This window comes from Cervus canadensis, chromosome 33 (genome assembly GCF_019320065.1).
Source record: "Cervus canadensis isolate Bull #8, Minnesota chromosome 33, ASM1932006v1, whole genome shotgun sequence".
Taxonomy (NCBI): domain Eukaryota; kingdom Metazoa; phylum Chordata; class Mammalia; order Artiodactyla; family Cervidae; genus Cervus; species Cervus canadensis.
In genome coordinates, this window is record NC_057418.1 from 21,811,303 (window position 1) to 21,835,190 (window position 23,888).

The following is a 23,888-nucleotide window of genomic DNA, read 5'->3' on the forward strand; positions in this document are numbered from 1 at the left end:
AAATCCTGACTCTACATTTATAGTGTAATTTGGGAATAAATCCATGATTTGCTGCTGGGAACTCAAATACTTAGCAGTTTGCTATGTTACGTTATAGCTTTCTCCAGCAGTCTCCAAAGTGCCTTCCAAATCGCTGACAGGACAGTTTTGCTGGACCTGGATCTGGGGCGGCAGGAATTCCTCGACACGTTTGTTGAACTGACTGTTCCAAGTCTGGCTCTTCTAGGCTTGGGGATACCAGCTCTGACTCTTTCTGGGGTGGTTGCTTCAAGACCAACTGTTCCAGCTCTGGCTGCTCCCAGGTGGGATATCCTAGGTCCGTTCACTCCATATAGGCAGGTTTCCAGAAGAGGTCACCAAGCAGTCCTGTGCCAGGAATAGAAACCCAGGAATTCTGTGGTTGTTGAGCCCTGAGTCACAGAGTCACTGTTCCTCAGTCAGTTGTTTTTCTGGTTCTGGAACCAGGGCCTCACCCATTTGGAGCTAAGTTTCAGGATATTGGAAAGTTCTTGCATCTGCTGGAGACTGATTCCTGCCTCTGAAGTCTGTCGTTGAGCACAGACATCTGGGTCTGAGTGAACATGGTTCTGATCTTCTGTTTCTTACCTGGGTCCTTCTCTTCCTTCTTTGCTGCACTCTTCTCTGCAGGTATGGGCAATAGTTTTACTCTGGGGCTTGTGGAAGAATCAGGACTGTCCAGTCTCCTTGTTGAGGGTCCCAGCAGATGATCCTTGCAAGGACACCTGGTTTCCTTCAGGCCCAGAAATTTCAGAAATTGGTGAAGAGTCCCTGGAATTGGATGCTTTGGGACCAAGCAGGCTGGGTCCACACTCATGTTGTGGAGTTGAAGCAGAGAGGAAAAAAAACCTGTGAGCTAGATGGTAGGAAGAGTCCAGGCTTAAGAACCTAGGTAGAAGAGCTTAGAGAAAGGTGAACATCTCCAGGTGTAAAAGAATTAAGAAGATGGAATGAATGGAATCAACTGTCAGATAACTGGAGCAAACCAGCCCAATCTAGAGAAAGGAAAAAAAAAAAAGTCTTGATTCTTAAATGAGGTCATACTCTCCAGCAGGCAGGGATCCCTCCCTTGCTTGCCCTCCTGTCTTTGCCCAGAGTACCTGCTGCCCTCCCAATGACTGTGACCAAGTTGAAGTCAGGTGAGAGAGGCTTGCTGAGATGACCCAGTGGAGTCTATGACGCCACCATAAAGTGGTTGGTGGAGCTGTGTGATATTGTTGAAAAAGAAATAGAAGATAAAAATCCTCGTCTTTACCTCTATTCTGAGCAGATGTTGTTCCCAGATGCTGTTGTCTTCAGTTTAATAAAAATATTTTGTTGTTGTTTAGCCACTAAGTGGTGTCTGACTCTTTGTGACCCCAAGGATACAGTCTGTCAGGTTCCTCTGTCCATGAGATTTCCCAGCAAGAATACTGCAGCGGGTTGACATTTCCTTCTCCAGGGGATCTTCCTGACCCAGGGATCGAACCAGTGTCTCATACACATGTCTCTTGCATTGTAGGCAGATTCTTTACTGCCGAACAACTGATAAAAGTACTGCTGTTGTTTAGTCGCTCAGTCGTGTCTGACTCTTTGTGACCCCATGGACTGCAGCCGGGCCTCCCTACCCCTCACCATCTCCTGAAGTTTGCCCAAGTTCATGTCCATTGCATTGATGGTGCCATCCCCGCTCCACACACAAAAACCACTTCCTTTGGTGTCCCCACTCCCACCTGTTGCACCCCCAGGAGTCCCTCCCCTTGAGCTTTGTAGGCAGGAGGGGATTGAAGGGAATGCAATTGCTCAGAGGCTCCAGGCTGATTGGAAACTTAAGGAGGGAATGCAGTTCAGCCCCTGGGCCTGGGGCAGGCATGAGCAGGTGAAGGCTGGTGACCCCAGGTGACACCTGTCCCCAGGCAGCTACTCTTGTGTGGCATTTCCAAGCTAAAAGAAAAAAAGATTGAAAAGGAGTGACACGGGGGTGTCAGTTTCTTTACTGTCCCTGCCCATTTTGGCTTCCTTACAACTTCAGTTAAGGCCCAGACCAGGAATAAGCCTGTTAATTTATTCCAAAGTCCAGGCCAAGGAAAGGCCAGCCAGAGGGAGTCGGTCGTTATGGCAACCACTCCAACAACAGCCATCACCCACCTTAGCCCCATACTCCCCATCCATGTTTCTTCTCACAGCCCCCCAGTCACAGACACAAGCCCCCTCATACTCCACCCTGACTCTCCAGCTCCACACACTCATACACCCTTCATACACTCCATGCTTCTCACTCATATCCTTCCACCCTTGTGCACACCAGCCCTCGAGAAATTGTCCGTGCAGGTCTCCGCACACCCTCTCCCCACTTTGCACACCCCACCCCCACCACACACTTTCTTTCACACACAAGTGCCTGCTTGCCTGCCCTCCACACTCTCCACTCTCTGCCAAGACACACTGGGCTCCCCTCCCACAGGGACCCTGGCTTCCTCACACTGTCTGTACACACTGCTTCACACAAAGTTCCACACAGAAGGCTCCCGTCTACGTCCACTGCCATCCAGAAACTTTCCCCTCACAGCCATTTCCCTTCACTGTCTTCCTCCTCTCTGGTCCCCAGGGGGATCCGCTACTGGGACCTCTGCATATGCATACTGTCCACTCCCCTTCTGTCCCAAGCTCACCTGTCCACAGTCACACACACACACACACACACACACATCAAACACCCAACTCATTAGCGTTGTAGTTACTCCCCTCACACCCAACACACTCTCCCCAGTGGTCCTTCACTCTCTTCACTTACCTTCCTCATCACACGTAAGTGTCACCACCACACACACTCCTCTCTTCTGCCCTTCTCCTCTCAGGCACAAGCTCCTTTCTATTGTTAGGTAGTTAGAATAGGGAAAAAGAGTCCAAAATGGCGGTGGCTAAAAGACCTGGAAGACAAAGCCCTCAGGTAAAACAAACAACACTCCTGGCTGGCCCAATTTACATAAGACAGGCCCAGGGAGAGAGAAACACATAAAAAGAGGCGCCAAAGCTCCCCCCCCCCTCCGCCGCCGCGTGATGGGGCGATCTTCGCGTCTTTGGATCTACGTGCCCTCATGCCTCGAAGATGGATTTTCCTGCTATTATCTAAATAAATAGAGCTGTAACACTGAGCTGTAACACTGATTCATTTAAGAGCTATAACACGGTCTGTCCTCCGAGAGCTGTGACCCGCCGAGGGGCTTTAATGTCCGTCACTCCAAATTTTTGTTGTGACGAGACAAAGAACCGAGGAGCATACACTCGTGTGACACTATCACACACACACACACACACACACACACACACACACACACAGTCATACTCTGATGAGTCCTCGCCCAAGACAGGGGGACCTGCAGCAGTCTCAGAGCCCACACACAGCTCGGGGTAGTTCTGGGAAGAGGCTGGCTGCCAGGACTCTGCCCCCAGGCTGATCCAGGAATTTTAGGTCTCTACCAGTCAATCCTAAACTAAATCAACCCTGAATATTCATTGGAAGGACTGACACTGAAGCTGAAGCTCCAATATTTTGTCCACTTGATGCAAAGAACTGACTCATTGGAAAAGACCCTGATGCTGGGAAAGACTGAGGGTGGGGCAACAGAGGATGAGATGGCTGGATGGCATCACTGACTCAATGGGCATGAGTTTGAGCAAACTCCAGAAGATAGCGGAGGACAGGGAAGCCTGGTGTGCTGCAGTCCATGGGGTCACAAAGAGTCGGACATGACTTAGTGACTCAACAACAACCTGGATCCTACCCGAAACAGTGCCTTCTCTTTTTTAATGCTCCAGCCCCATACCTAAAGGAACTCACCAAATACACTCCTACTAGCGTGGAGTCCTGAGATTGCATGAACAGTCATATTCATGTATTAATCAACCTAAAATTAATTTTTGTATATTGTGTCAAATAGAAATTCCTTTCTATTTACATCATTAACCAGTTACCCCTTTCCTATGTACTGATCAGTACACCCTTCACTGGTATTTCTTGCCACACCTACTAGATGTCAAGTGTCTAGACATCCCTGGGTCTATTTCTTTGCTCTTTTCTAAAACTGGTCTCCTGTCTGCATTATGACTCACCAACTACCTTTGGTGTTGGAAATACAGCTCAAGCCGATGCAGACTGGGTTGGAAGTGAAGTCCTTTCATAAAAAATTACCATACCCGACAGCTTAAAACAATCAAAATTTATTCTTTGGCAGCTGTGGAAAATAGAAGTCTGAAATAATTTGTGTCCTTGATATACAGGAGTTTTAATAAAAACTTGTGATTCTCATCAGAAAAGAAAATGTACAGCATCTTCATAATTGAATTAACTGATTTTATTCTGGAAGGAGAAAACTTCCAGTTTGTCTAGATATAGTGAAAACTGCAATATTAATTTATTGTTGAAATGTGACACCCCTACAGTTGAGTGCACAAATCTCAATAAATGGTCAGTCAGTCAGTTCAGTCACTCAGTCATGTCCAACTCTGTGACCCCATGGACCGCAGCACTCCAGGCCTCCCTGTCCATCACCAACTCCCATAGTTTACTCAAACTCATGTCCATTGAGTTAGTGATGCCATCCAACCATCTCATCCTCTGTCGTCCCCTTCTCCTCCTGCACTTAATCTTTCCCAGCATCAGGGTCTTTTCCAATGAGTCAGCTCTTTGCATCAGGTGGCAAAAGTATTGGAGTTTCAGCCTCAGTATCAGTCCTTCCAGTGAACATCCAGGACTGATATCCTTTAGGGTGGACTGGTTGGATCTCCTTGCAGTCCAAGGGACTCTCAAGAGTCTTCTCCAACATCACAGTTCAAAAGCATCAATTCTGCAGTCCTCAGCTTTCTTCACAGTCCAACTCTCACATCCATACACGACCACTGGAAAAACCATAGCCTTGACTAGACGGACCTTTGTTGGCAAAGTAATGTCTCTGCTTTTTAATATGCTGTCTAGGTTGGTCATAACTTTTCTTCCAAGGAGTAAGTGTCTTTTTATTTTATGGCTGCAGTCATCATCTGCAGTGATTTTGGAGCCCCCCAAAATAAAGTCTGCTACTGTTTCCACTGTTTCTCCATCTATTTGCCATGAAATGATGGGATCACTTGCTGTGATCTTAGTTTTCTGAATGTTGAGCTTTAAGCCAACATTTTCACCCTCCTCTTTCACTTTCATCAAGAGGCTCTTCAGTTCTTCTTCACTTTCTTCCATAAGGGTGGTGTCATCTGCATATCTGAGGTTATTGATATTTCTCCCAGCAATCTTGGGTGAGCCATGGCTGCTTGGCACTGGAGCAGCTGTGAATAGGTACTCCACATCAAAGGTCAGGAGCATTGGCTGTGCTTTGCTGGACCGGTCCAAGGTCAGAGAAACCCCAGTAAGACGGTAGGCACTGGAGCAGCTGTGAGAAGATAGCCCTGTCCATCACCAACTCCCGGACCATCTCATCCTCTGTCCTTATTAAGGAATGTAGAAAAAAAGTTTGTCCTTTCCTCCTCCTTGAGAATTCCAGACCCCTTTTTCCTCCTCGGGGTCCCTGGAATTCTTTTAAACCTGCCTAGGAATTGACTCAGCTTGCAGACGGACATCTCATCCCCATGTCTTCATGTAACATACCATGTAACATACCAGGTAACATGTATGTTACATACCAGGTCTGTTCCATTTTCTTATAAGGATACCAATCAGATTGGATTAGGGGTAGACCCTAATGGCCTCATTTTAACCTTATTATTTCTATAAAGGCCTTGTCATTAAATATGGTCATATTCTGAGGTCCTGGGGGTTTAGGGTTTTAACACATGAATTCAGGGGAATACAATTCTGGCCATAAAAGCATGAAGTAACTGTGCATAAAAGTGAGAACACATGAACACATGAAGTATATCTCATTAAACCACATATATTTATTCCTAACTCATATTCCTCTTAATGGAATTCAAAAGTGCCAACAAACACTCCAATTCCACCTAAAATGGAAGGAACTGATAGAAAAGCATCAGATAAAGCTGATACCCTTAACTGATTAGGAGCAAATATCTTATTTAGCAAATTGTTCAAAATGACTAAGTTAATACATGGGAAGGGCCCATCAACAGCCATGGAAAGTCAGAAGTTCTCTAGCTTCTTGGTAAACACAACTCCGAGTAGAGGAGAATATACTAGACTGGCAGCCAGACTGTCAGTAAGGATCAGTTTCTTCATCCAAGGGCTCATCTAACATTTCCACCTTCTCATGGTCAATGGAAGAAACATCAGATGATGGAACGAAGAGCTGTTAGAACATTAGGTAAACTGTTGAACTGAATCACGGTATTGTCAGAAAAGAAACATTTTTTTTTTCATCAAAGAACTGGGGAAACCCTGGGTGTGATCTCAACAAGACAACACTCCACCCCAGACTTTTAAAGTTTAGACCCCGCCTCTCTCCCCCTGCCACAGGAGTAGATACTTGGTTTCCCTCTGCTCACTGCACTATCTTACTGCCTACACAGCCTCTTCTATCCCAAAAACAGAGTAATTTCAGACCTACTGGGAAGTGTGGGGGCCCAAGACTAAGAAAGAGCATCCTCCTAGGTACCAGTAGAGAGGGGTTTGTGTTAGACCCGTGGCTCACTTCTCTGAAGTCATGCCTGGAAGAAACCTGCCCAGGAACCAGAGGCCAGCCTGATTCTCACCTTCCGTGGTCCCTGATTTCTTCATACATTTCTTGACGATGATGATAATTAGGCAGATGAAGATGATGAAGATGAAGATCAATGGGAGGATGCATTTATTTAACGGGATAGATGCAGGCTGGTGGTTGTTCGGGGCCTTTGTGAGTGGTTCTAAAACAAACAAAAAGGCACAAGCCTTGTCACATCTAAGAGTCCACCTTCCTCAGCATCTACTGTCCCCAGACAGCACCTGTCCACCTACATAGATGCTGGCTCGTTACGTGAAGCCATTGGGGCAGAAAGATGAATGGAGTTGGGCTCTGTCCTCATAACAGAGCTTCTATATCTACTGAGGGAGAGAGCAAATGATTATTTGACAATCTTGAAGGTGGACACGTTTACTGTGGGGAGTCCTTTTTAGGGAGGACACAGCTGGGCAGGTGCTTAATTCAGTCTGGGGAGGGGTGAGGTCTTCTCTAAGTGACATTTGAGCTGGTTAAAGGATGAGGACAACAGGAAGGAGAGAAGGTCTGGAAACACAGTACGTATATAAATCTGGGGACCATTTAGCAGGGTTACGGAACTGGGTCATTGGTTAATGAGGAAAGGGGCTCCTGTGCTAAGGGAGGTGGGCTGGGAAAGGAGGATGTTGGGAAATCTTATGCAATGCCCATCACTGACTCTCCAGACAAGAAGTCCACCAAAAGATCAGTCACTCCATCCAGCTACCACATTTTTAATTGCACAAACATATGTGCTCATATCCACACATGAAGGCACTGGACTGTTGAAGAGAGCTACCACCTCCCCCACCTCCCCCACACCCCACTCAGTTACCTGTGGGCTCTGGGAGCAGCATGTTCTCCCAGTGTTCCAGGAATTCCCTAAGCCAATAACTGCAGTCTCCCATTGAGATCTTCTGAGATACTCTGACAGTTCCTGGTTGTGCCCCCACTCCTCCTTGAGGGCTGTGGCTCTAGGATCAATGACTGTCCAGGTTATGCTCATGGTGTCAAGGAGGAGGGCTGTCCGTCCATTGAGGCTTAAAAGCAAGGATGCACCAGAGCATTGCTCAGCTTCACACTGACAACACAGCCTGACCTGCAGGGAGGGAGGACCTGCGCACCCCACACAGTGAATCCTTCTGGACTGTCCACAGTCCATCCTCCCCAGCCAGTCAAGTGTGTCTGCACATCTAGAGGTCCGTGATCTTCCGACCATGACCTCCCTTCTTACCCATTAGGTCCACCGGGTCTCTAAGGCTGGATCGTGTTCAGTCTTTTCACAGGAAGGACCTCCCTGCATGCACTCCGCCCCTACCCCTCTCTTGCTGTCTCCAGCTCCCCACCCCCTCCCATACTTACCCCTCATCTCCTTTTTGTCCAGTTTGATGACAGGCAGGACCATCCTGAGCTCTCTTCCTGCTTTTCCCAGCGTCTGGCTCAATTCAGTCCACGCTTTGGTGTCGTTTACCTCCTCCCCCAGGAAACCCAAAGGTCTGACCTTGTTGCTGTCTCTGTCAAACTGGAGGAAAGGCTTTGTGTCCACGGAGCCCTGGACTTGACACCAGGGCTGTCCCTGTCTGGACTGAGATTTGACAGTGAGGTCGAGGCACAGAGAGTGGGCATCTGTGAGAGAAAACCACAGGTGTGTCTAGGAGATTCCCATCCAGGGCCTGGTTGCAGAGGGAGGGGTCTCTATCCCAGACCCCCTCCTCTGCTGCATCCTCAGTCCTGCCTCATCTTCAACTGTCTGAGCTTTAATCTCTTGGATGCCACTGTGGATCCTTTGGATCTAATACTGTTAGCAGGAAGATTTAGTTGACATATTTTTACCATCATGTACCAACTTCTGAGGCAGCAAAAATAGACAATGTCTGCCTTCTAGTGGCTTAAAAATCCATCTGAACAAACAGGACTTTCAACACGAGTGGGGAAAAAAAGACCACAGAACACAGGCTACATTCAGGAGGGGCCCCTAATCATCAGGAAAGTTTTTACTGCAGAAGGAGGTGGGGTTGGCAGGAGAGGGCAAGCTGCTCCAGGAGCACAGGCCCAGGCACCCTGTCTTGGGCTGGAGTCCCTGCACACTGGGTGTGACCTTCTGGGTAGCCAGTCCAGCTACACCACACCTGACCATCCTAAGAGCTGGAAGACAGGTGCCCACCAGGGTGGAGCCCCTTCCTTTCCCCTCCTCCCCTGCTCCACTCCCCCTGCCAGAGCCCCAGATCCCAGGACACTCACTGCCCAGAGTCTTCCTGGGTTCTATCAGCTGCAGTATCAGCAAAAGACGGCCTGCAGTGTGAGCTAGAGACATTCCTCCCAGCAGTTTTAGAAGAGTAAGGGGCAAATCGTAGCCTGGAGTGTGTCTGCACCTCCACCTCTGCCCACCACCCAAAGTCTTCAGTCCGAGACTGAGAAAGCCCTGTTGAAAAACAATGCAAAGAACAACTATACCGAGGAAGTATCTTGCAAGTATTCAAATGTAATTCCTCATTAAAAACAGCAACAACAACCACACAAAAACAGCGGTGACATTAAAAAGCAAAATTCACTTTAAATACCCCACCCTCCAAGACCCCTTAACTTTTGTGAACAAAATGCTCAGGGTCATGTTGGCTTCTCCCCTCCTTCCGACAAAGGCTCCCCCCACCCCACCTCTGTCTCCCAGCTGCCTCTATTGTTTCTTTTCCCATCTTCTGCTCAGTCATCCTGCATTTTTCTCCCTACCTCCTTCTCCATCCTAACCTGGAGGACTTTGTCTTCAATGTTCAAGATTCACTCTCACTCAATGCACCCGAGTGTTAATCTGACTGGCCGCAGGCGACCGCACGTGGTCTACAATGGAAGGCGTGTGTACAAGAGTCGTGTTGGAGCCAAGACTCCAGAGAGGCCTGACAGTAACTAAAGTAGCTTCTGAAGGAGTCTTTTGGCCCTAGAAAACAACAGTCTCAAAGGCCCTTGCTGAATCATCTAACTTTGGAGAAAACAAAACAGAACTTTAGTTCCCCCTGATGCTCCAGGCTGGTTGCATCTATCTGGGACTTATCACCCCCTGCCCAGAAATCTTCCACCCCCTACACCTGCCCAGAAGACTTATCACCCCCTGCCCAACTACAAATGCAATCTCAACTAAAGAATACTCAAAATATCCCGCCTGATTAACGTTTCCCTTATCGCTTCCACAAACCTCCCTATAAACATGGAGCCTCCCTGATCCCTCTTGGCACTCAGTCTGGTCTTTGGCCGACTGTCGCCCCTCCTTGCCTGAATAAAGGTAACCTACTTCTGTTGAGGTTGTCTTTCCTTTTCTGCTTTGGCCCGAACTATATCTTACAGCTTCTTGGCACGCTGCGAACTTGACAGCTAGGCTACAGGTTACTTTAAGAGCGTTCTTTTTATTCTCTGCTTCCACAATAAATGTAGCCGAATCATCAAATCTGTTTAATCCCAATAGATGGAAAAAAGGTGAAATGTCCCGAGTTCCCTCCTTGAAGGAAAAGAAAGCTGAAGAATTTATGTTTTTTGCAATAGCAAGATACTGACTTAAGTATTAGTATTAGGAAATAAAATGACTAAAAGAGACACTCACATAATATTTTCTTCTGTTGAAAATACTCTGAAGTTGTTTCTCTGAACACAGAAAGAATCCCTGAGTCCTGTAATAGAAGATGATATTTTTCTCACATTATCATAATTTGCAACAACGAGATCGCCATACGGAGGAGAGTCTGATTCTTCACAAACTAGAAGAAGACAGAAAGTGTCCTATGTGTGGAGGTCTCTTGTTCAAGTAGCTGAACATTTCATTGCAGGGATTCCATCACTTAGCACCAAGAGAAAGAGGCAGAATAGATTGGTGGAAAAAAAGGAGACTGAGGAGTCTGTTCACCAGACGTAACAGGACATATGAGACAACACAGCTACTGCGTCATCATAACAGGAAGGCAGGCTCAGAACTCCTGGCTCTGACTTCTTGGCTATAAAGTTAAACAGAAGGGGAACAAAGGCGGCCAAAAAGGCTGAGTCAAAGCCAGCAGAGCCCCTGTAAGGGGCATTCTGGAAACACTGTCTCCTGCAGAAAAGAAAGAGGCCTTGGTCCAGGAGACTGAGGAAATCCTGTCACATTCCTGCGGCTGCCCCTCCCCAGTGCCCCCTCCAGCCCTGTCCTCACTGAGGGGCTCCTCTGTCCTTCACTCCCACCCCCATCCCAGGCCCAGCAGCTTCTTGTCACCTCCTCCTTCTGTTAGGGGAAGCACATTGATTGAAACTGCCCACCCTGGCCAGGCACCATAGTAACCATTTGCATGAGTTGTTTTTTGACAGGAGATCCTGATAAGGAATACGGAACTAATAAGCCACCACCAACCAGAAGAGTTCGGGAAAGGTCAAAAGGAGACACTGTGTGTCCGTCCACTTTCCAGAATCCCTCTCGCTAGCATCCATCTTGGCTGAGCAATGCATGCGCCACCAGGAAAGACTCTGAATTAGAATGATTGGCCAAAGGCCACCTGGAAACTAATCCCATCACCATAAAACCCGAGACTGTGAGCCACGTGGCAGAGCAGTTCTCCTGGGTTCCCTTACCCTCCTGCTCTCCACCCAGGTGCCCTTCCCAAAAAAATCTCTTGCTTTGTCAGCACATGTGTCTCCTCGGACAATCCTTCTCTGAGTGTTAGACAAGAGCCCAGTTTCGGGCCCTGGAAGGGGTCCCCCTTTCTACAACACTTCCTTCCTGCATCACAGATTAATCCCAGGCCCTGGCACCTCCTGGGCTGCACTGTAGGGGGGACTGTGGTCAGTGATGCTGCAAGGAGAGTAAGAGTGATGCCCTTGTCCAGACCCCGAACTCCGCAGATTCCTCCTTGCCCCCCTGACCCAGGTACCCCTACTGTGCAGACAGTTTACACCCATCACATGGAGGCCCCAGTGATAGATCCCCAGGCGAGATGGGGGAAGGGAGGAGCCCCGTCCTCAGGGGCTCTGACAGCTGATGGGGGAGCGAGGTTTCCAACACAGCCACTCAGACCTGCTGGGACATAGAGACGGTGACGTGAGGATGGAGTCCTCAGGAGCTGACAGCAGATGTGGTGTTGATAGATTTCCAGAAGGAGGATTGGTGATATTGAGAAGAAGATTCAGGAAAGAGTGTACAGTGAGAAATAAATCCCAGAAATCAAAAAGATGTCTACAGGTTTGGCATCAGGAAAAATCCATTTTCAATTGTCCAAAGGCCTGTAATGTGAGGAAGAGACGTCAGGAGGTGGAAGAGGAAGGAGGATGACAGAGCATCCCCAGGTCATTGTTCTCCCAGGACAACTCACTTTATTTCTTTTTTTACATTCTTTTCTTTTATTAGCACCAAAAACATTGTGTATTGGGGTGTAGCCATCAACAACATTATGATAGTTTCAGGTGAACCGCGAAGGGATTCAGCCATAGATATACATGTACCCCTTCTCCACTAAGCCCCTCTCCCATCCAGGCTGGCACATAACATTAAGTAGAGTTCGATGTGCTATACAGTGGGAGCTTGTTGGTTATCCATTTACATATAGCAGTGTGTACATGACCTTCCCAAAGCCCCTAACAATCCCCTCCCCCGGGGAACCATAAGCGTGTTTTCTAAGTCTGTGAGCGACTTTCTGTTTTGTAAGTTTTTTTGGTAGTATTTCTTTTTAGTTTCCACATATAAGGCATGTCAAGATATTTCTCCTTCTCTTTCTGACTTAGATCACTCAGTAAGACACTCTCTAGGTCCATCCATGTTTCAGCAACAGCTCACTTTAGATGGGTCACTTTGCCAAAACACACACACACACAGACACACGTACATGCAGAGATACACAGACACACACAGAGACTGGGTCCATATCACCTTGCGTGGACTGCCACTTCCTTATACTCATCTCACTTACCTGAGGTCTTCAACGTTTTCTCCCAGGGCACCATAAAATCCTGAAGCCAGTCCCGACAGTCTCCCATGGAGACCCTCTTCAAGAAGTTGGTCACATCTGTGTCATTCTCCCACTTCTCTTTCATCTCTCCCTCCAGAATGAACCTCTGTCCAGTGTCCATTCTCTGAATCAAAGCGGAGGCACATTTGTCCATTGAAGCCAAACTGCCAGGATCCACTGGCAGAGGATGTGTCCATCCTCTTTACACAAGCACATCATCCTGCCCTGCAGGGTCAGAGGGCCTGACTCCAATGAGGAAAAGAAAGAACTCAGGCTCTGGACTTGACAAATTCTTTGCCTCACCATGGTCCACCTCCCCTGGTCCCAGGTACTTTGGCCCTGTTTTCTCCTCCAAGGCCCGTTCCTTCCACTGGACTACTAGGGAAGGACCAAGATCCAATTGAATTTTTTACCCATAAACAATGCATGCAGCTCCTACAGTATCTGGACTTCCTAACTCATCCCTGGACTCGATGGACATGAGTTTGACTTGATGGACATGAGTTTGAGCAACCTCTGGGAGTTGGTGAAGGACAGGGAACCCTGCCATGCTGCAGTTCCAGGGGTTGCAAAGAGTGGGACACAACTGAGCAACTGAACTGTACTGAATTGAACTCACCTCTGGCCATGTGTTTTTCCAGTATAACATCAGGCAATTGCCCCTTGAGAAATTCCCCAATGTCTCTCAGTGTTTCTGTCTGTGTTTCCCAAGTGTTTGTAGTTTTCACCTCCTCTCCCAATGGACTTGTGGATTGGATCTTGGCGCCACCACAGTCATAGGAGAGAAAAACATTCCCATCTACCTGGCCTTGAACCATACACCACGGCTTTCCAGGATCGGGCTGAGGATCAACGGTGAACTTGTAGCAAAGAGAGTGAGCGTCTGTGAAGGAAAACGCAGGTGAGGGCAGGGTGGGACAAAAAGACCCGTTTCCTTCTCCCCCCATTTATATGAGAGCAGAGTAAAGCTGCAGGGCTGGGTTGGCAGAGCAGGAAGGCTCCCCTGCCCCCCAACACCACCTACAGGCTTAGCAAGCAGAGAAACCACATAACATTATCTCTACTCTGCTCCTAAGACCAACACATAACGCAAAACTGCAGAAAGGAGAATTCACAATTAGGGGTTACGGGACTTAGCAACGACAGGGAGATGCTGCTGATCTACAACTTTGATGGGTCTTGGAAGCCTGGAGAAAGCCTGGCCCACGTGGCATGAAAGAGAAAATCCAGAACTACCGAGGCAGGTGGTAGAGGAGGGGATTAAAGGCTCAGAGAAGTGAATCTGCCAGGGTGGACATGGTATGAAAGGGCAGGAAGGTGTGCAGTCCACCAGGTTCTATGGAGCCCGAGAGGAAAGAATGGAGGAGAAGCATCTCCAACAGCTCAAGGATGACTTTCGGTGAAGGTCAGGGATGGTGGTAGGAGATGGTGTTCCTGTAGGCTTCCAGCAGGAGTAAGGATGGAGAAGGTGGAAAGAGCTGATGCCAGGGGGAGTGCTCTATTTCAGAAACAAAGCAGATGCAGTGGTCAGAGTGACTAGAGAGTCCCAGTGTAGCCGGGCCTGACTGCAGAGAGTGCGATGCTGGCTCATAGCACAGGGCGATCCTAGAGGGAAATGGAACAGCAGTGAGTGCTGTTAAAAACTACATGCTGAAAGGAAAAATTAAAAAAAAAAAAAGAAGAAAGAAAAACAGAGACAAACACAAGGGTGGATGTTCAGGAAGCTGAATGTAGACATCCCAACAAAATGTCCAGATCACTTGCACACTATCCAGCACTGAGTCAGGTCTTACATTCAGAATCCATTACTAGAGACAGAGACGCCAGGCACCAGGAAGGAGGGCCCTCTTATCACCACAGCAAGTGCACAAGTCCTTCTGGCCTTTGGAAGCCACATGGTCAGTGACTGGGCTAAGTGTACACTTGGCAGAAAAGCCACCCCCACATTCATAAGGACCTAGAGTGGGACGGACATCGTGTCCAGCAATCTGAAACATCACCATGGCCGTCTGTTAGTACTGTGGTGCCTGAGGTCTGTGGTTAGGAATGCACGTCTGTCCCACGTGCTGCCCACAGGAGTGTCACCCATCCACTGATCCTCAGAGTGCTCATTTCACTTCCGTTGTATTTGCAATATGAATGAAAAATCTTCACAGTTAGTAAATTACCGTGAGAGCTAACATAGAAGCGATTTCCAAGCTCACACTTCTGACACTGACCTTCATCCCCCAATAGTACGTATAAACAATATCATATCCTGGAGAAAATGAGTAACAACCTACAACCTCTCCAGGGCTGCAGGAGTGTCATCTCTATCCTATGTCTATTTAATTCCCAGTGTGGCCCATAGATTTCTATAATTGTACAGATGACATATTTCAGGCTCTGCAGATCATAGTTTTCTGTTACAACTGCTGTCCTAGCACAAAGCAGTCACAGACAATTGGTGAATGATGACCTGCTTCTTGGGCAGATGACCCAGCAGAACTGTGACGTCAGAGGTATCTATGGTTGGAAAGTTGCTATGTGCCATCTATGGCATTTTACTTGGAGGGTCACAACACAGACCCTTTATGTCCTGAAGCAAGGCCAAGTGATTTGCAGTGGGGAATACTACACCATATAAATGTGACTCCTGGTATGGTCCTGGGGGCTGGTAGAGATGAGGCCACTGGTCATGAAATGTCAACGTTGTCCATCATGATCTGGTTCATCAACCCCTAATCATTAGTTCAGCTAGACCAGCCATCAGAGGATTGAAGTGATATTGTGGTTTGGCATAAGAAGGGCCAGATGCAACACATAAGAGAGAGCAGCAGGTGGCCTAGGCCTGACATCAGAATTGTTTAGGACCACTGTTCTCCAGGGTTTGCCCCCGTGGCTCAGCGGTAAGGAATCCGCCTGCAATGTCAGAGCTGGAGTAGATGTGGGATCTATCCCTGGGTGAGAGAAGATCCCATGGAGGAGGGCATGGCAACCCACTCCAGTGTTCTTGCCTGGAGAATCTCTTGGACAGAGGACCCTGGTGGGCTATAGTCCATCGGGTTGCAAAGAGTTGGACATGACTGAAGCCACTTAGCATGCACACACTAGTCTCTGCTCATGCCTGTGGTTTCATGCAGTGTCCCCTATATCTCTATGGACCAAGGAAGCCACTCTAGAGCAGAGGGGTCAGGGGACACTAGCCCATATCTGCTGGACACACAGTCCTTTCACATTCACACCACTCAGAACCTACAAGGTAGGACAGTGCAAGTGTGGTTCCCCAACAGGCAGCTAAGGCACCCCTTTCACTAGTCCCTAGGGGACGAGTCTTCTGTAACTGTTTTGTGGCCCAGGGCAGTCACATTGTTCTTTTGGTTTTTACAGGTTGTCTTTGCCTGCTCTCGTACCAGAAATGTGGAGATGTATAATGGACACAGACACCAAATGGCCTGTCGAGACCAACAGATTTACTGTCTTTTGAAGAAAATATTCTCTAACTCCTGTCTTAAATAATAGCTATTATAGGCCAATGTCTCCATAGTCTCAGGGAAGATGAATGTGGGATCAAAGGGTAGAAGTGGGGGTGCCCTGTATCACACACTGGGAAATTCTTCTCCCATCTCTCCTGCTTTATGTCCTGGGGGCCAGGCTGGGAGGCTTCTGCTGGGGTGAATTCTCAGGCAAGAGGATAGGGTGCTAGTTGACAGAGGGCAGGTTTAGAATCCTTTCACAGATGGGAGGGTGTTGGAGGCCCTGAAGTTCTTGGGACGGGGAGGGATATGAAAAAATAGTGTTGTAACCAAGCAGGACTCTATAGGAGGCTTCCTAGGCCAGACTCCACCCATCTCCCCGCCCCTCCCTCCTGCACTGACCCCCCCTCCCCCGCCCAGGTGTCGGACTCCACCTAGACCCTTGTCCATCTCTGCCCCCACCTCCCCTGCGGCCAACGCAACTGGTCAGACTCCTCCCAGCCTTCTGAACCCCGTGGGTTCTGTCCCTTGGAAGCGACAGCCACCTTTCCTGCACCCGCTTCAGTGGCTCCGAATTCTCGACGTGGGGGCCGAGGGGCTGCAGCAGCATTTCGTGACGCCGCCCTGGCTCTCGCGTCTTCCAGCCTCCCCTCCCTTCCTGCTGGGATTCCTTTTTCACCCAGATCTTGTCTCTTCCCTGCCGGGGGACGGCACCAGCCGCGAGTAGGGGCGGGGAGCAGGAGCCCAGCGGGAAAAGAGCGCGCGGAACTTTAAAAGCAGGAGGCGGTCCGGCCGCGGGGTTCCCCGAACCGCCTCGGACACCCCCATCCCTCTCGGGTCTTAAGGCCCCGTGTCCGCTCCCCGCAGGTTAATCCCCGAGCTCATCGCCTCGCGCCGTGCAGAACCTGAGAGACACGAATAGAACCAGAGCCGGAAGACCAAGACGCGCTCCGTGACCAGCCGTCCAGGCCATCCCCACCTGGAAACTGGCTGGATCCCACTTCGCGGGGAGCTATTTATAGGCGGGCTCGCCCCGCCCTCCTCCCCTCGTCACTGACGCCGGGCAGTAGCCGCCCCCTCTGAAGCACTCCTTTCTCCTCCTGTCCCTTAGTGTCTCTTTTCTCCTCGGAGTCCTTCCGGCCCCTGAAACCTTCCTCCCCATTCCCGCTTGCAGTCGTTCTAGTGGTGGTGGGTTACTCGCTCAATCGTGTCCGACTCTTGCGACCCCGAGGTCTGTAGCGCGCCGGGCTCGTCTGATAATGGGGTTTTCCAGGCAAGAGTACTTCAGTGGGTCGCCATGCCCTCCTCCTTGGGATATTTCTCACCCAGGGATAGAAGCCGTATCTCCTACATTGCAGGCAGAGTCTCTACTGACTGAGCAGGAAGCCCTGCTTTTCTTAAAAGACTCAAGATTCCCTCCCACCCCCCAAGAAAACATCACCCCCACCGGAGAACTCTGCGGATCTCTTGAAAGGGCCTGAAGACAGACAGTCCTTAACTGCAGTGTCATCAGCAATATGTTTTCTAGTAATTTCTGCCCCAGAGTAGTCCTAGACCTTTTGTGAGCCAAAGTAACTGCTCATTAGAAAGAGTTTGAAGACTGAGTCCAGAACCCGATTTCCCAGGTTCCCGTGGAGACAGGGAGCCTGTGCTGCCATCGGGCGCCCCCTGGCGGTCTCTTCCGGCTGCTTGCTCTACTCGGGTGCGTTTGTGCAGGGTAAGTCGCTTCAGCCATGTCTGAGTCCTAGTGCCCCATGGTCTGTAGCCCAGCAGGCTCCTCTGTCCACGGGGATTCTCTAGGCAAGAATACAGGAGTGGACTGCAAGCCTCTCCTCCAGGGGATCTGCACTGGTAACCTGTGTGATCCATTTCCTTTCCCCTCATAATTTACTTTTATGCAGTGTCCGAGCAGCACTGAGCATCTCAAGTTCACCTCTCAGGGCTATCCGCTTATAAAGAGTGAGATCATCCATCACTCGTTGGGACGGACAAGCCCTCCTAATTCTTGGGAAGTGGGTCTACCAATGACATTGAGAGGTCAACGTCTCTGACAGAGGGCTCCATCTCTCTTTTATCATGGGGCTCCTAGTCTTTGCTAGCTTTGGGGGTGACTGAGCCCTGACCTTGGCGGGTCGCGCTGACACCTCAGTACGGGCAGTGCTCCATTTCATGTCTTGTCACTGAGTGAGGCTGGCTTCCCTATTGATAGATGTGGAAATGGATGCCAGCAGAGTTTTAGGGAAGTAACAAGAGCAATCAGGTGGAGTTTCATGTTCTTGGAAGTATGCGCGTTGTCGACATTCATTAAAATCACCTCCCGGTTGTTTTCACTCCCATCTGGGGTCTACTCTGTGTCCAGGTTCCAGGAGCACGCACGGGAGTGGGTGGCCAGGCCTGTCCAGAGAGGTCCGTCTTCCCCCACCTGGCTGTCCTGACCAGGACTCTAACGCTCTCCTTCTGTCTTTCTCCTGCTCTCTCAGTTACTTGCCTCTTCACCAGCCTCCTCCACTGGGGCTATGTGGTCTCCGTGTTGCCTCTTCCTAGAGATTAAACCCAGGCCCCTGTCCCCCAGGCCTATGCATGAGAGTCTTCCCCTGACACATCCGTCACCTGAACCCACCAAGCTGGTGCCCCACGCAAGCCTGTGTCCTGTCCTCCTCCCAGGCCCCATGTGTCTCTTGTCCCCAGATTGTTACACACGAGGCTCTTGGCCTCCTTCATCAATAGAAATCAATCAAAGGCCAGACAGTAGAAATAAATCAAATTTCTTAATCAAAAGAAATTGAGGCAAGGCTTTATTGGGGAGTGAGAACTCCCCAGCAGAGGGGAGTGAGAACAAATGACAGGTTCCTTGCTTGCTCACTCCCCGAGGTGGTGGGGTGAGCTTGTTCCTTCAATGGGGTGAGGGGAGGGCTGTGCCCCGGGGTCTGTCAGAGGGGTGGCTGGCTGACCCCTTAGGTGGTGTTGTGCGCTGGGTCATGTGAGGCCTCCTGCTTTGGCTCTGGGCTCTTCAAAAGTGGCAGTTGGGCTTTTCATCTCTTTGTATCTTTTCCCCAGAATAGCTTCAACTACTCCAACTAAAAAACAGTCTATGTTTAAAAACCCTTTTATTTTGTGTTGGGTCTAGCTGATTTACAAACAGTGTTGGGATAGTCTCAGGTGAACAGCTAAGGGACTCACCCCTACACACACATGTGTCCATTCTCCCTACACTCCCATCCTGACAGGGCACTCACATAACATTGAGCGGAGTTGTGGGTTCTTTCCTTGGGCTGGGAAGATCCCCTGGAGAAGGAAAGAGCAACCCACTCCAGTATTCTTGGCTGGAAAATTCCGTGGACAGAGAAGCTGGCAGGCTACAGTCCGTGAGGACAGAAAGAGGTGGACACACACAGAAAGATACACACACACAGACACACCATGTCTTAGGCCCTTGACAGCTCTCCATTTTAAATAGAGCAGGGAGTACATGAACTTTCCATACTCCCTAATGATCTCTTTCCCCCATCCTACCCCCAGCAACTAGAAGTTTGTTCTCTAAGTAAGTCTGTGAGTCTCTTTCTGAGAATGCAAAACATCCTTATTGCTGACATGAAGTAAGTTTTATGGGTTTGGATAGAAGATCCAACCAGTCACAACATTTTCTTAAGCCAAAGCCTAATCGAGATCAAAGCTCTAACTCTCTTCATTTCTATGAAGGCTGAGAGGTGAAAAAGCTGCAGAAGAAAAATTTGAAGGCAGCAGGGGGTGGTTTATGAAGTTTAAGGAAAAAAAACATCTCCATAACATAAAGTGCAGAGTGTAGTAACTAGACCTGATGTAGAAGCTGCTGCAAGTTTTCCAAAAGATTTAGCTAAGATAATCTATGGAGGTGGCTCCACTGAATCCGAGACTTCCAGTGTACACTAAATATCCATTTATTGGAGGAAGATGCCCGCCAGGACTTTGATACCTGGAGAGGAGTAGTCAATGCCTGGCTTCAAAGATTCCAAGAACAGGCTGTTTCTCTTGATAAGGCCTAGTGCAGCAGATTACTGGAAGTTGATGGTTACTTACCACTTGGAAAATTCTAAGGCCCTTTAGAATTAGGCTGAATGTTCTGCCTGTGCTTCATAAATGAAACAATGAAGCCTGGATGACAGCATGTCTGTTTACAACATCGGTGGCCAAATATTCCAAGTCCACTGTTGAGATCTACTGCTCAGAAAGAAAGATTCCTTTTAAGTGTTACTGCTGATTGATAAAGCATCCAAGAATCCGATGGAGAAGTACAATGAGATTCATGTTCTTTTCATGGCTGCCAACATGACATCCATTCTGCAGCACATGGATCAAGGAGTAATTATGATGCTCAACTCACAGTATTTAGGAAATACATTATAGGCTATAGCTGCATAGCCAGTTATTCCTCTGTTGGATCTGGGCCACGGCAACTGAAAAATTTCTGCACTGAATTCATTTTTTAATAAAATGATATAGCCTTTAAAAAATCATTTAGTTGTTTAGTTTTTGGTTGCATTGGTCTTAATTGAGGCATGCAGTATCTTTGTCGGGTCTTGCAGGATCCTGATCACAGCTCAGACTCTCTAGTCGTGTTGCCTGGGCTCAAGAGTTGCAACACGTGTGCTTACTTGTTCAGTGACATGTGGGATCTGAGGTCTCTGAACAGGCAGTTCTCTGAACAGGTATCAAGCCATTATTCCTTACATTGCAAGGGGGTTCTTCACTGGGCCACCAGGGACGTCCCTTTATAGTGGATTCATGATTATAGAGTCCCTGAAAACACTGAATCAGGAGAATAGGTTGAAATATCAACACTAATGCGAGTTTGGGAGAAGGTGATTCCTGCCTTCACAGATGACTTTGAGGGGTTCAAGAATTCACTGGAGAAAGTAACCGCAGATGCAGTGGAAATAACTAGTAAGCTAGAGTTAGAAGTAGAGACTGAAGATGTGGCTGAATTGCTACAATTTCATCATGAAGCTGATATGAATGAGAGTTCATTTTCTTTCTTATGCATGAGCAAAGAGAGTGGCTTCTTGAGACAGAACCTGCTCCAGAATGTCTACTGTGGTTAAAAACACTGGTAAAGGGCACTGCATGCTGCAGAGAAATCTGTGAAAGGAAGAGCCAAACGATGTGACAAATTTCACTGTTGTCTTCTTTTCAGAAATTACCCTGCCCACCCCAACCTTCAGCAACCACCACCCTGATCAGTCAGCAGCCACAGTCACTGAGACAAGACCCTCCACCAGCAAAACAATTTGGAGTCGTGAAGACACAGGTGATGCTCAAACTACTTTATTTTAGGAACACAGTGTTGTTAATTAAACTCTGTATATTATTTACTTGGTCATAAATCTTTTGCACACTTAGACTTCGGACAGTGTCAACAAAACTATATACATAGTGGGAAATGAAAAATTTGTGTGATTCACTGTTATGATATTCAATTTATGGCCCTGGTCTGGATCCCAACCTGGAATATCTCTGAGGTTTTGCTGTATCTACATGGCTTTTCATGGCTGCGTCTACATGGCTTCACATTTTCTATCTGGAACTAATGTTGGGTTCGTGGTGTAGTAGGATGGACAACAATCTACTGTTGAGATACAGTGAAATATACATCTCAAGACATGATTCAATTTTATTCCTACAAGCAAAGTAAGAAAACTCCTGTAATTGTATTTCCTGTACCACTTGATCATGATTTATTTAAAAGGCTGTCAGTTATATGAATATGTGAGGGTATCTCAGCTTTTTTTTTTTTTGGTCAGGTTGATTTTTCAGGATATGTTCAAAGTTTTCACAAGTTTATAGTTGTATGAAGACCAACATTACCTTCTAGAACTCACACCAAAAAAGATGAGCTTTTCACTATAGGGGATTGGAATGAAAAGTAGGAAGTCAATAGATTCCTGAATAACAGGCAAGTTTGGCCTTGGAATATAAAAAAAAGGTGGGCAAAGGCTATTTTGAGTTTTGCCAAGAGAACACACTAGTCATAGCAAAAACACTCTTCCAACAAATCAAGAGAAGACTCTACACCTGGACATCACCAGATGGTCAGTACTGAAATCAAACAGATTATATTCCTTGTAGTCAAAGGTGGAGAACCTCTATACAGTCAGCAAAAGCAAGACTGGGAACTGACTGAGGCTCAGATCATGAGCTCCTTATTGTAAAATTCAGACTTAAAATAAAGAAAGTAGGAAAAACCACTAGGCCATTCAGCTATGACCTGAATCAAATCTCTTATATTATACAGTGGAAGTGACAAATAGCTTCAAGGGATTATATCTGGTACACAGAGCGCCTGAAGAACTATGGATGCAGGTTCATAACATTGTACAGAAGGTGCTGACCAGAACCATCCCCAAGAAAATGAAATGCAAAAAGACAAAATGATTGTCTGAAGAGGCCTTAGAAATAGCTGCGAAAAGAAGAGATGTGAAAGGCAAAGGAGAAAAGGAACGATCTATCCATCTGAATGCAGAATTCCCAAGAATAGCAAGGAGAGATAAGAAAGGCTTCCTAGATGATCAATGCAAATAGAGGAAAACAATAGAAAGGGAAAGACTAGAGATCTCTTCAAGAAAATTCAAGATATGAAGGGAACATTTCATGCAAAGATGGGCTCAATAAAGGACAGAAATGGTATGGACCTAAGAGAAGCAGAGGAGATGAAAAGGGGTGGCAAAAATAGACAGAAGAAATGCACAAAAAAGATCTTAGTGACCTGGAAAACCACGATGGTCTGGTCACTCATCTAGAGGCAGATATCTTGGAGTGTGAAGTCAAGTGGGCCTTAGGAAGAATGACTAAGAACATAGCTAGTGGAGGTGATGGAATTCCAGCTGAGCAATTTAAAATCCTAAATGATGATGCTTTTAAAATGCTGGACTCAATATGCCAGCATATTTGGAAATCTCCACAATGGTCACAGGACTGGAAAAGGTTGGTTTTCATTCCAATACCAAAGAATGTTCAAACTCTCATACCAGGACATTTCACATGCGAGCAAGGTCATGCTCAAAATCCTTCAAGCTAGGCCTCAGCAGTACGTGGACTGAGAACTTCCTAATGTACACGCTGGATTTACAAAAGACAGAGGAAGCAGAGATCAAATTGCCAACATCCACTGGGTCACAGAAGTAAGGGAATTCCAGAAAAACATCTACTTCTGCTTCATTGATTACACTAGAGCCTTTGACTGTGTGGATCACAGCAAACTGTGGAAAATTCTTAAAGAGATGGGACTACTCAACCACCTTACCTGTCTCCTGAGAAGCCTGTGTGCAGGACAAGAAGCAATAGTCAGAACTGGACATGGAACAATGGAGTGGTTCAAATTGGGAGAGGAGTAGGTCAAGGCTGTATGTTGTCACTCTATTTAACTTCTATGCAGAGTACATCATGTGAAATGCTGGGCTGGATGACTCCCAAGCTGGAATCAAGATTGCAGGGAGAAATATCAACAACCTCAGAAGTGCAGATGATACCACCCAAATGCCAAAAAGCAAAGAAGATCTAAAGAGCCTCTTAGGGAAGGTGTAGGAGGAGAGTGAAAACACTAGCCTAAAACTGAACATTCTAAAAACTAAGATTTTGGCATCTGGGGCCATCCCTTCATGGCAATAATATGGGAAAAATTGGAAACACAGGCAGATTTTATTTTCTTGGGCTCCAAAATCACTGTGGAAGGTGATTGCAGCTCAAGATGTTTGCTCCTTGGTAGAAAAGCTAAAGAAAAGAAAGAAATTTACAGTGGCCTCTACATGTCTGAGTGAGAGTAAGAATCACAC

General features: G+C 47.6%; 1 long non-coding RNA gene and 2 pseudogenes across 1 annotated transcript; all 3 read right to left on the minus strand.

Annotated features, from left to right (window-relative positions):
• Positions 1–222: 222 nt before the first annotated feature.
• On the minus strand, positions 223–2,156 carry LOC122433973 (annotated as a pseudogene).
• A 3,272-nt stretch (positions 2,157–5,428) lies between these two features.
• On the minus strand, positions 5,429–7,614 carry LOC122433877. The gene is made up of 3 exons (XR_006267198.1): positions 7,510–7,614; positions 6,694–6,843; positions 5,429–6,290 (listed from the first exon to the last, which is right to left on the minus strand). It is a non-coding gene; the product is annotated as an uncharacterized LOC122433877 (long non-coding RNA).
• Positions 7,615–12,537: 4,923 nt separating this feature from the next.
• LOC122433975 lies at positions 12,538–17,071 on the minus strand (annotated as a pseudogene).
• Between the last annotated feature and the right edge of the window lie 6,817 nt (positions 17,072–23,888).